This window comes from Trichoplusia ni, chromosome 9 (assembly GCF_003590095.1).
Source record: "Trichoplusia ni isolate ovarian cell line Hi5 chromosome 9, tn1, whole genome shotgun sequence".
Classification (NCBI taxonomy): domain Eukaryota; kingdom Metazoa; phylum Arthropoda; class Insecta; order Lepidoptera; family Noctuidae; genus Trichoplusia; species Trichoplusia ni.
Window position 1 is genome coordinate 13,648,927 of NC_039486.1, and position 14,129 is coordinate 13,663,055.

Sequence of the window (14,129 nt, forward strand, 5' to 3'; positions counted from 1 at the left end):
TCGGTCAGAAAGACACACCTACGACCCTTAGCTAAAATAACATTATCATTTAAAAAAAGCCTAATATAACTTTAAAATATTGAATTGACTTACATATAAACTACTCTCTAAGATAACGTATTTTTGTCTTTTTTAAAAATAGCCTTAAATTATCCGTCTGTCGCAATATGACATGATAATTCCATTATCCAAATTCTTCCTCTCAACAATAACTCATCTAACCAAACCAGATAGAATCCAACAATGGAAACTTCACTATTAATATCTCCTTCAATTGCAGTCTGATTCAAAGATCCAACAGAGCATGAGCCTGTTTGCAGATGGTAAGTAACTCGGAGATCCCTTGTTGATCGCTCGCATTGCACCCGGGCGCTGGCCCCTATAGCCCCTGGCCCCTATCACCCCGAGCCCCTATCACGCCGGCGGCCCCTCTTGCACCACTGTCGCTCACTTTGAAGAGGAGATTGCTTCCGATGTTTGCGTTTCTGTTACTGCGTGAGACTGTAATTATACTGTTTGATGATTCTATTGAGTGCTTGAGTACTTTATTTGTGGATCGATGTAAAAGTGGGGTTTCAAATTTGCATGTGGTATTAGCGGCGTTACCTTTTTTCTCGAGGGGTTTTGTTTATAATTAAAAATATTGATATTGCATGTACACCTTTACCAGTTACTTCGTTTTTGTTTATTCAAAGGTTGTGTGGAAGAATTAATTAATTGTCCAGTATGAAACAATTTTGACCTTAAAAAATTCCGTGTTGTTTCAAAAACCGTTGCAACTTACATCCAGTCAGCCTGTACTTTACATAAGTTCAACTGAAAAAAAAAAGAAATTAGTTACAATTTATTACCACGCGTGTTCCACGCTTACAGTATACAAGGCATACCAGGTACACACGACACCCATTCATATCTATCTTGCTTAATATATGTCTTATGAACTACATGAAGATTAATAGCCGCGCAGGAGATAACATTGTGTCCTATATTTGAAACGTTTTTCATTTCCCTCGTGTTCAAATTTTCAAAATATTTCTGCATTCACTTTAATATGACGACAAATAAAACTCAACCTTAAATCCCATAATACAAAGTGCAGTTTTTAAATATAAATACAAAAAATTACTTTGCTGACATTGCAATGTGAAGTTTACCTTACGTGTATGACATAAAGTTTGATTTTGATTGTGTTGTCAGGTGTTAGGTTGTTATGTCCCTCACGTATTAGATTAGGCCACGCTCAGTTCGCGCGATGCCGCGTCTAGTCGCGTCGCGCGTCAGATAAATATGTTGATTTATAAGACGACGTGCGACTCGACGCGACATCGCGCGACACATATCGTCATACCTTACTAACTAACAGTGTAATGTTGTTTCACACAGTCACGTTAATCTTAGTTGAGGATGAAAATTATACCATAAATTACTTTTATAACATATTTGTTACAAAAAACCGTATTAAGTTAAAAGTATAAAAGCAGTGTAACGAAAATCTGTGTTCCTCGTTTCGGGAGAAAATATAGCCTTAACCTCTCCCTGGGGTTAAGTTATCCCTATAACGAATTCCGTCGAAATTGGCTGAGGGGTTTAAGATAAAGATCTAACAGATGGATGGACCAAGAGGAACGCTTTTTTAAAGCCAAGAATTTTTTTTGGAATTTATTATTTGTGTCGTATGGGTTTTACAAACTTTGAAATCACATGCACAAAGACTCAATCAGAAAAAAGTATTAAGAATACTTGTCTTACGCAGGAATCGAACCCACGATTCGTCGTGCACAGAGGGTTCGTCGTAGTGACCTATGCGATTCGGCTATCATTATAGACAAAAACATTAAAAAAGGTTGGTCGAAAAGTTAAAATATATATCCTAACTATGTTGTTTAATAGAAGTTTTAGTTTCGACAACTTTAATACGATTGTCGTTAAAACGGGGACTACACTCAAGTTTATATAGTTTTGTTTCAAGAGAAATAATTCAAAAAGTTTTGCGGTATATCTTTATAGTTATTTATTTATGATGAAATAAAACTCTAGATTTTATGAACTAGTTTTAGTTTAACGATTTGAACTACATACAACTTTAGAGAATTCACTTTAATGAGGTTGTTCACAAAACTTTTGTATTATTACCTGAAAATATTGCATGAAGTTATTAGATAAGATAATACAAGCTTATTTTTATTTATTATTAGCTTAAAAACTGGGATAAGGTATTGTGAAGAGATTTTGTTAAAACCTTTGCCTATCTCTGAGACTATGTAGGCTAAGTATATGATATGCCACGCACATGCATATGACAATTAAGTAATAAAATATTTTATTGTTTTGAAAAACAAAGTTTCACACTCACCTATCTATTCCGCTCCCTGCCACCAGGTGACGCGTGCCGATGTGTTTGTATGTCGTAAGGGATGGAAGACTAGAGGTTTTTGGTATTGACATACGAATAAAAGAAACTGTAGTCAGAGAAAAAATTTCTTAATACACGGTGATTTTTTAGTCAATCATCAAAATCAATTCAAATCTCATAAATACCTATTTTTTTTATTATGAACGTGTTCTAGTCATTGGATACACGAACTGGGCTCCTTTTGTAAGACGACTTAAAATATCACGGTGTATAAAACTGTTAAGTTAATACAACATATCAAAATGTATAGGTATCAATAAATTTGCTGAACGACATTTACAGCACATCATTGTCATCATCATCCTATCATTTATCACATCTTGCTACTATGAGTAAATAAGTAAAAGGAAGCCATAATACATTCATCAGCAGTCATATACCATACCAAAAAATATTTAAAATCCATCTGCTGCCGATCCTACTCAGGGATTAAAATCAAGCGTTACTTCAGCTAAAACTTTCTCGATACATACTTATCACAACATTCCATTTTTTGTAGCTTCCTCTCCCTTGTACCACGCGTTATCTTCAGATGTACGACGTCCTCTTATCGTTCCCGGAATACGTCTTTTACTAAGTATTAAAAAAATGCCTTTTTGGGGGACGACATTGTTTGCTTTAATCATTGTGAACGATTTACTGTGTACACCAATATTTATGTGTGCATTTAGATATACGATACCCTACTTGGTATACTGGTCTTTAATTAAGGATGTGATCTTTTGAGTCGTGTTCAAATCTTTTTATAGTTGTTGTGATAAATATATTTTGTTTTTTTTTTCTTTAACTTTAGAAGTAGTAGAGCAATGGATTTTACATAATATTATTGTAATAATCATTTGTTTGAACTACAGTGTGAATATCCTCGTTACGGAATGTGATTAACTTAACGGTTAACACAATTTCTTGACACTTTTCTTACGCATCGTTTTCTAAAGCATTCTTTAAAATAATTGCCACCAGTTATTTTATAGATTGATTTCCAGGAATGATCTGCGCTAAGCGGAGATTCTCACTCTAATTCAAAATCTACAAGTTCCTTCCAACTTAGGATTATAAAGGAGTCTCAGAAATGCTTATTGCGTATGTATGATCCCCTTACTTTTTTTTGCAGAGCTTTTATTGTTATCCGCCAATATCTTAAGACTTGCGAATTTATCGTAGTTATCTAGCGACTCATAGTGGGTGAAATAATCTGATTTGTCCATTTGCCGGTCGCGGGATCGTAACAAACGGCTCTACGTTCGATTAACACGATTGCTTTTTGTACTCATTGCACTATGGCGACGTTTAATTGATGATAAATTTATAACCTTACGATTTTGGAGAAGACAGTTTTATTCAGTGTCGTGGGGTAGAACATTCTTGTACCTGCACCCTTGATACCGAACGCTGTTCTTACAATAAAATGACTTCTTTCTACTTATTATAACTGTAATCTACTGTTATTTTTTATATACGTTTGTAAGAACTCAGGTCTAGCTCTATACTTTACACTCAAATTATATTCAAATTTTGGAAATATTATGAATAGGTTTTAGTATTTTGACTGCGGCCGATTAAATTTACAATTGTATTTTGAGAAATAATTTGCTTACTAGGTTTGATGGCAGAGCTTACTTTTTTATATGAAAAATGAGCGGAAAAGTAAAGAAATACTACAACAATGATGGAAAGTAAAAAAGAAACGCATTCAAAAACACAACTAACGTCTTCCATTATCCTATTTGAAGCAATATTAAATTACACCGAAACGAAAATGCGTTTTCACGTTTTCCGCCAGAAATGCTATAAGCAGATATTCTTTGACATATAATTCGTTTGTTTTGTCTTTAGGAATAATAAGGCATGGACACAGTACTATAAATCCTGCGTACACTCGACCGAACGAAAGATCTTTTAAACGATGAACTACAAAAGACAGTCTTAGTACTTTGTATTAAGAGCGATTATAATACCAAAAAGGTTATATTACGTGGTAGAGTGTACGTTATCGCGTCATCCCCCCGTGTGTCGCAAATCCGGGAGCATTTGTAACGGACCCGCGGATTATCGGTCCGCCCGGGGCAAAAACAAGTGCCGGGGAAGCAACACCCGCCGACGTAAATTCGCGACAATGATTCATGATCGCCGCATTCGAAAGTTTTTGCCCAGCGATTAATCGCAGCGACTTTTAGGGAAATCGCACAATGCTTAATGTGGGTGCATATTATTTTAATGACAGCGCTTCGGGCGTAAAAGGTGTTTGGAGATAAAAACCGTTTACCGATTTACCGGTTATCTTTTTACCTTGTGCTTCGCTTTGTGAAATGTCTGGTTGAGAGTAAATGTTTATTTTTTAATTTTTGTCTGGTAATCTATAAATATTCCCTATTGGGTACTTAAGAATTATTGCCTGCCAATACACAATATTATATTAATTGTTATACAAAATGACGTGAAGATTACTTTCAGTTCCTGACTCTTGACCTTTGAAACGACCATAAAACTTGTTTGTTTATACCTAAAAAAATAGAACAAGTATATCAGTTAACTTTTACATTTGGAAGAAAAGCGATATTACAAGATTGTTATTTCATTTTCATGCTTCGTTGTCATTTTGACCACTTATTATCACTGGTCAAAATATTTAAGCAGGTACGGATTGGATAAAAGTGGATGCCTAAATTATGAAAAAAAATTGATTTCTGCTGACACTATTTAAGATTATTAGGTTTAGGGTTATGTAGATGAAAAGTAGAGACTACGATTCTGGGATACTGATGAAAAAAATATTTCTTTCTATTAAGCAATATACATCCCAAACCATCATACAATAATCGAAAACCCGCCAATCTCCATTAAAAATCTAAAATAAGCTGACTCCATTCAAGGGCGGGCATTTTGAAATTAGAACGCCAGGCTATTTGCACTTGAAGCGGGTACAAAAGCGGTCCGAGGCGGCGTGCGTGCCTTATTGAGGCGCCTTGGGCACCATTCAGCCGTGCGAGGATAAATGCAATGGTAACCACGGGATAAATAACACCGCGAGGTGAAACGACATATTTTGAAGAAGTTGGATGATGTGTGAGTGGATATCATTGAGGTCAGATCTGGTTTTGAGGGTTGGCGTATCGAAATGGTAAATATGGAATTCGGGTGCTATGATTTTGGTGTCTGGCACTTTGCAGCTGGCGTCAAGCTAATTTGCAGTCAGTAACCTCTGTAGTTAAGTTGATAAAACGACTGGCGCGTATAGTCAGGAGTCGCAGGTTCTAGTCCTGTCTAAGGTTCAATCTTTTCCATTTTATTATTTGTATTTAATTAGAAATATTATCCATTAATCCGGTTCGAAGCGTTTTTTGAGTGAGTGAGTCACAAAGTTCTTTTTTATAAAAATCAAACCACTATTCATTTTCGATAATCGATCAACTTTCTTCAAAACAGTTTTTCGGTATCAAGCACAGAAAAAATATTCAAAATCGAATCGATTTTAATACAGCAATCCCGGTGTTATAGCATACAATACAACATTTTCGTTCTATATTACAACCAATCAAAACAATAACTTATAAGAGAGCAAGCACTTAACGTAATTCCTTAAGTCAGATCAGATTAGCTGAACGGCGAGGTATCAATAGTTCACGACTGACTGCCGAGTTTCTTATTGCGTTAACTTTTACAAGGCATTATAGTTTCCGCTTTCAATTTGCTCTATTTCCCTCTCTCTTCCATTCTCTTGTTACTTTAGTTCTTTGATACGATTGTGTAATGTGAATGTGGACGGTAATTGACTTGATTCTGTGGTGGATGAAGGGATGCTTGAGAATTAAATCAGAAGATAATTGCGGTTTAAGGAGTATTTTATATGTTTGAAGGTAATTAATGCAAAAAAATACGCTTTAGTTGATGCAATTATTTTGACATACATTATAAGCTGCCTGTTTTACTTTTTTCGTTTTTAGTGATCCACTATCAGTAGGCTTAGAACCAGTCTGTCATCAGGCTATATCTCATACACCAAACAGCAACGATTGGTCACCCATAATAATTTTACTGTACCAGCCCAGCCGGGTGGCTTAGTCTAGTTTTACGGTAGCACGATACTACGAATATGACTTGCACTAGAACGATTTGATAACAGTAATTTTTCAATTTAACGTGCCGTAACTGAGAAATGTTTTCATTCATTACTGTACTACAAAGCTGCACAAAAGTCCCGACAAACATATTTTCCCTATTATTCACTCACTAATCTTATCCAGACTTTATATTTTTATCCAGACAGTATATTTTCTTACCGACACAAACATGACGCGTCGATCATTTAGCACGAGCTTAAATAGCTCAAAGGAATAAGGCACATTGCCTCTTTACTCTTTTTGTACCCATGCCATTCGACTTTAAACCTAGAGGTGTTAATATTTAGGTTGGTATTACATGTGGTGGCACATGAAGTGTTGAAAGGATCATTATTCCGAGCTTGATGTTGAGACGTGATTGATCTGTCGCCGCGAATGGATGGGCCCGAGACTTTCGCGAGGACGACTGCGATGCCGTTTCGATTGCAATAAGCAGCGCTGGAGCGTGTAACGTATTTGCAACTTCATTTAAAAGTTGAAGAGGAAATAACTGTATTATCTGAACGACAAATATGGCTTTTCAATTAATGTTACGAGAACTGATCATCATTTTCCTGCCTTTAACCCAATTATTTTGTTGAGGGTCGATGCAACATGTCTTCTTCTTCCATAGCTTTCTATCTGACGCCATTTTACAAGAAACACTCTTTGCAGCCATATCGTAGTTACGAGAACGGATAGAGTATGAAATAAGTATGCAAGAGTCAGTTTGAAAACCGCTGAAACTACGTGGCAACCGACTGTCATTTAGTTTCACGATTTTTTGAGTTGTGTAAAATTGTATACCGTGTGTAATATTATAAACTCATAATTTTGTATTTATGGATGTTTCTTTCTCTTTCCCGCAAAAAACGCTGAACGTATTTAGACGAAAGTTAGTACACAGATATTATATAACCAAGATAGTTTTTATCCCGATTTGATGTTCCCGTGGTATAATTTTAGATTTGTTGGTGGGCCAGCGGGCAAACAAACAAAAAAGATGTCTTTAACAGCAATTATTTTTGTCCATTCATGGCATAGAAACTCAATTATTGTGTAACAATTTATATAAACCAAGGGCCAGATCAATTTTATTACTTTTTGAAGTGACGATACTATCTTTATTGGCGATGACAACACATTACAAAATGAACTTTATAGTTCAAGTAATTAGGTAAATTTTACGATTTACACATAACTTGTGACAGTAAGGACTTACACATTAATATATTTGTCAATGGCGTTTGAACTGACGTCATTAACAGCGGGATCACTTGAATGAGACATTGTATACTGTTTAGGATCTTTCATTGAAAGACAGACGAAAATGTTGATTTAAGATCTATTGACAACTATCTGTGTACTCATATTCGGTGCATTTTAAGTGGCAAACAGTACTAAAGTTTTCTACAATTTCAATTTAGAGCTCCGTATCCAAAAAGTAAAAAAGAATCCCTATTAGGGATGAGCTGTCTGTCTTTCAGGCTATCACAAAAAACATTTCAAAAAAGAATAAGATTAAGATAGGTTGTTAAAATCATAGTTGGAGGTCTGAATTTGTTTTTCTTGACCCTATTTTTACGGAACCCACACAGTAACGACTCCGTCTCGCACATGACCGGTATTATTGAATTATTGTAAAACAGATTTAGAAATGTTGACTACCGAGCCGTTAATCCAAAAATATACGAAATATTATTTATATCCTATGATAAATCTCTCAAAACAAAACAAATATTCACTCGTCAAACAAATTTTAAAACGTTTACTTAACAAAATATTAATAAACTCGTTATTAATTTGCAGCAATCAATCAAAACGCTCGCTTAATTCAACACACCGCTTTTAATTATTAACAAAACAGATGATGTATTAATGGAAAATTACGAATCGTAATGCAAATAATTACGTATCAAATATGTATATGTTTAAATGTTGTTGTTTTAAAGACGCTTTTTCCAAAACCGAAACATACTAAAAAGATAGGGACCTAAATCTATACTTCTATACTTAATATATAAAGCTGAAGAGTTTGTTTGTTTGTTTGTTTCAACATGTTAATCTCAGGAACTACTGGTACGAATTGAAAGATTCTTTTTGTGTTGAATAGACCATTTATCAAGGAAGGCTATAGGCTGTATAACATCACACTGCGACTAAAAAGAGCGAAGATACAATGGAAAATGTGGAAAAAACGGGTAAAATTCTAACCACTTGGACGAAGTCGCGGGCAACAGCTAGTCGAGGTATAAAGTTTAGAAGATATTAAATGTTATCCAAATCCTCCTAAGAGATTAGTTAAAAGAGATACACAAAACTAATCGTGAAAAGAAAATCTAAAATGAAGAATTGCATATTAGTATTTAAAGTTCACCTATACTCGTAACAGTTAGGTTAGGTTAGGTTAGTTAGGCAGGACACGGTAAGATTTCAAACGATTTTTTTTAATTTATGACAAAATGTTTAATTAAGCTCCTTATTGTTTCAGGTAATGACTTTTTTAATTGTAATCAGACTGATCATGTAAAAAGAAAACAACAGCTCTGCTCATCGCTGCACGGCCGAATTGGTATGTTTTCAGAATTCAACCTACCTAAGTCGGTATAGAAAAAAAAATCTTCATGTTCTTTCAGGTTTTACAATGAATTTTAGACTTGTCTCGAATTGCAAAATCTAACCATTTTCTGTAAAAATAACATAAATACTTTATTAGTTAATGGATGTTCCAATGTTTTCAACATGGCGCGTCAAATAATTCTTAGCTTTTTTCATTTCATGATACCCTTAAGATTAAAAGCGTATGTCTCTTAAAACATTCAACTTTAATCTATTCGTATTTATTCATTACACAAACCGTACATAAATCTTACATTCCCACGAGTTAAACTGTATCGAATTACTCGGGAAGGGAGCATCCTAGTCAAAGTATGTTCACCCCTCATATTAAATACTGCATTACGACTTACAGCTCGATAAACAAAAGTCAAGCGAAATTAGACTTTGTTGCTTTGAGTTAGGGTTCTTGGAAGTTTGAGTGGAAGTTATGTGCAATGTGGGAGTTATAAAAATCAGTTTCAAGAGTGTTTGAAATGACGTGCCGTTGCATTACGGGGGAGGTCACGTTTTGCCCCGAGGGTCAAAATTAAACGGGTCAGTGGTCAGGTAAATATAATGGAGTAAACAAATTCAACTCGCTTTGATGCACCATTGATATTTATATTATTTTTAGGGGAACTCCGAAGGGGTAGGTTATGTTTGATTTGGGGCGATTGACATTTATAAGTGTGGGTAAACATTGTTTTTTTATTGAACAATTCAGTATAATCAAACTCATTTTGTGGAAAGACCGACACTTCCTCAAAGCAAACATGCATCAAAATAGACTAGCCTGCGGTATTTACTTTATGTGTTAACCGTATCTCAGTTTATCTATACATATAATAAAATTGTAGAAAAGTGAAAACTGTACATTGAATACTTTTTAAAAAGAATAATTGCAGGGTGGTCTACGATCGATTCCGATGCCGAAAATATGATTTTTAGAATTTTTGTCTGTTTGTCTGTTTGTCTGTATGTATGTCCGGAATGATCTCGGAAAGTACTGGATAGATTTGATTCAAATTTTCAGAGAATATCAACAAGAGGTCCGGTCAACATAGTTTTTACTTATTATCCCGCTTTTCGTTACAGGGGTTGAGCAGGAGCCTTTTATATCTATAAACAAATATCAAATTATCTCATAAACTACTGAATTTATTTCGTTCAAATTTTGCATGAACCTTATCGTACACATGATACAACAAATATACAAAAACCATAACGCTACTATGCAGGGGGCATGAGCAGTAAAGTTTTAAATTTTTGGACTCACCCGTAACATCGTGTAATACAATTATGAGGTGTATTTTCACCCCATTGAGTGGTAGGCAGCACGGTCATGAATTTACGCAAAAAACATCACGCTATTTATCTTAAGACTTTTGGCAGAGCAATAATAGGATTTTTCGAAAATAAATCATTTTCACAAAATTAGTCATTTTATTCTCTTTCAAGTCTGATATAGGCCTACCGAGACTATTTCACAAGTAAAATAAAAGAAACATAAACTAATAATTGTTACCATAATCGGTACATTCTTGAAAGAAAGGAACTTAAATTATTTTTATTTTTATTGATGTACTAAAATAACTCAAGTTCAAATATGGAATGCCGTAATATGATTTTGTATTTATTTGCGATAGGTGATCCCTAAAAACATAGGTATAGCTCGGTAATGTTGGCGATGCTACTTCAAGATCAAAACATTCGTAGTGACACTCAACCCAAAGTTGCATGTAGTTCACATTGATCTCATCTATAAATATGCAACAATAAATTACTGAACGATACAGTTAATTATTACCTTGGTTCATCTGTAACAACTAGCAACAAAAATATAAACTTTCAAACAAAAAAAAAGCCTTTCAAACAATAAAATAATGAAGTAATGTTCTTAAATTTGCAACATTACATAGGCCAAAAGTCATCATCATTGGCTTAGCCTTTTACCAACTACGTTGGGGTCGGCTACCAGTCCAACCAGTTTCAGCTAAGTACCAGTGTTTTACAAGGAGCGACTGCCTATCTGACTTATTCAACCCAGTTACCTGGGCAACACGATACCCCTGGGTTAGACTGGTTGTCAGACTTTTCAAACTTCTGACTACCTGTAACGACTGTCAAAGATGTAAGAATAACAGCCGGGACCCTCAATTTAACGTACCTTCCGAAACACGGAGGAACTCGTTATGACAAAGATGCTCACCCATCTACGGACCAACCGCGTCAAGCATAGCTTAACCTGTGATTCACTTATGCGGTTATAGCTTAGCGACGAGCGCCTCCATTACATAGGCCAAAAGTATTTCGGATAAAAAAGCCCAGAAAACTTGCATAAAAACTGCATAATAGGTATGCAATGTGAAAGATCTATGAGACCAAAGCTATCAATGAATAACAGCGTAGGCTAGACAGTTTTTGACATTATGTATCTATTGATAGAACAATGTCTACTGATAACTGGGATTTTTCAATATTTTAACGATTTGTCTACATCCGCCATTACAGAGACCACACGTGGTCCTTCCACAAATTCCTTTAAAAATTTATTGCAGTCTCTACTTATTTAAAATTTTCTTCTTTCGCAGCCTGGTAAAAACAGGGGAAGGAACATATTTTTGGAAATTTCCCCAATAAAGCTGATAATAGCGTGTAGCTATCAGCACTTACATCCGTCATACAATGTTAACTTTTGGAACAGTTAATTTTTGTCTGGAAAATTCATTTTGGCTGTCGGTACCGACAGTTTATCCTCATAACCAACCTCATGAAGTAATATGTCCGAGGATATATTAAAAAAAAACCTCATGTAGTCTTTATTTAAGTTCCATTTATGCAGTACGGATGACGGTATTTTACTTCAATGATCGTCAGGTAGGTTAACGAATAAAATACGTAATTTTCCTTTGTAAATTGGTACAGTAAATTGAACTCATGCGCATGAAGTCACTTTTACGTTCATATTTTGCTTTGTCGTAACATGACAAATTACACATATCCTATACTTAAGATTTTTGCCACTGTCAATTTAAAAAAAAGGGGAGTCCGATATTTTTTATTATCACGCTATTTATTTATCAGCAATTTAAAGGCAAATTGACACGTTTACCAACTTTTTTATTTTGGAAATATTCCAAATGTTTGTGAAGAAGATCAGTTTTAATATTAAGAGGACAATAAAACATAACGTGTTTCAGGAAACCGTTTATCTGGGCGCAATTTTGCAAAATCTTATATCTTATGACACTATGTAACATCCATAGTTACCGAGCCCGACTCTCACTTCACCAGCTCAATCCACAAAAATAATTTGACATCTTATGTATATCGTCAGAAAACATCGAGTGTGAAAATAACAACTGTCTGGCTATCACTGTTCCTGAGAAACAGCCAGGTGACAGACAGACGAACGGGGCCTCAGTAATATGGTTCTGGTTTACCTCTTTGGTTACAGTGCAATAATAATTTTATGATACCTCATAATCACTGTCATAATCCGTCTAGCAATTTCAGGTGTAGGCCGGCCCAAGAACAGACTTGCTCGAAAATCATAACCTACCCAATTAGTAAATGGAAAATTTCGAAAGTAAAACATTTTTAGCAGAAGTGCTGAGACTGAGTTATACTTTCTGTTATTTTTTCCTACTTGCACCCCCCCCCCCTCCCCCATTTTTAAAAGGCTCGATTTGTCAAACATGTCTAAACGGACACTCGCATATAATTCACGTTTAAATTAAAATAGTTCAATTCGTTCGGAAGCTATGATGTCACAGACAGACAGGCAGGCAGATATGTCATAGTTATAAATCCCTCTTTTTGGGATTAAATAAGAAAAAGTCATTAAAACAGCTGTGAAATATTTGACACCAGGATAGTATCGTAAACGATGAAATGTGTTTGATTCAAACATTTGATAGTCTTTGGCCCGCTCAAGATTCATTATAATTTAGAAATAAAAAAACAAGCTCAAAATGTAAAAAAAAGTGTTTCATTTTCAATATTGCATGTCACTTTTGCGATGATCGTTATTATTAAACTTCATAGTTTTTCACATCTTGAAAATCACGCAGACAAAGTCGCGGGCAACAGCTAGTATTTTAATAATTTTGTGTCAGGTGGATTTTACCAAAATTAAAAAAGAAATTTCCCGAAATTATCAGCATTCTTCCACCCAATTACAAAATTACAATTCATCTAAGTGCTTACGACGGCCTATGCCCAGCAGTGAGTTATTCAGAGCTGATGATAATATAGTACCGAATACAAAGTGAATAATTTTTTGACAGCTTTCAGGCAAAAAAGTTCCCATACATAGCGTAAAGACGGTACTAAAACTACGCTTGATAATTTAAAACAATTGCCAGTAAACCAGTTATACGGCATTTCATAAAACTTTTAGCACTTAACGCACTGATATTGATTCTGTGATTTTTTATCAAGAAAAACTTTCTTTATTACAGGCTGTGTCACATCGGTATCATTAAAACTGGGATACATAATTGGTTTCCTGTGAAAATTTCATGATCTTAAATCATTATTAATGACAATATTCGTGAAGTTTTTTTACAGTGAACCGATCATTTTTAGAAAGGTATAGTTTTTATTGGCTGTTATATAATTTGTTGCTTTTAACTTTATCTAATAAGTACCACGATTCAAACTTGCTACGAAATCGTGCAATACAGGCATTTTGAGATATCATTACAAGTCTACAGAACAATAGAAATTCGATATTTGAATTGATTTACTTTTAATGACAAAACAATCGACTCTACAGATCTGACATACAAAAGACAGGCACACAATATCATTTAAACTGTATGCGGGCCCAAACATGGGTAAAAATCTCAAAATCTGAATGAAATACAGCAATAATGTCATTGAACAAAGGCACTTTGTATTGCAATTCGCTTTAGTTATTGTTCGGCCAATTACTGGCAGGCGATACACCAGCCCGTGGCTTTGTAGAGTCACTTACCTGCCAGTTCTTTTCCTTAAATGGTAGTGATACGAAT

The 14,129-nt window shown here is 34.8% G+C and overlaps 1 protein-coding gene across 2 annotated transcripts in view; it reads left to right on the forward strand.

Annotated features, from left to right (window-relative positions):
• The window catches only part of LOC113497287 (kinesin-like protein CG14535), a 564,341-nt gene that overhangs the window by 440,425 nt on the left and 109,787 nt on the right, over nt 1-14,129 (forward strand). Inside the window, exon 1 of one of the 2 annotated variants that reach the window (XM_026876778.1) lies at nt 8,718-9,085. The exons of the other annotated variant lie outside the window; for it this stretch is intronic. The gene's annotated coding sequence lies outside the window, so the exon portion shown is untranslated. Of the gene's footprint in view, nt 1-8,717; nt 9,086-14,129 lie in introns of those variants that run through there. 2 annotated transcript variants of the gene reach the window in all.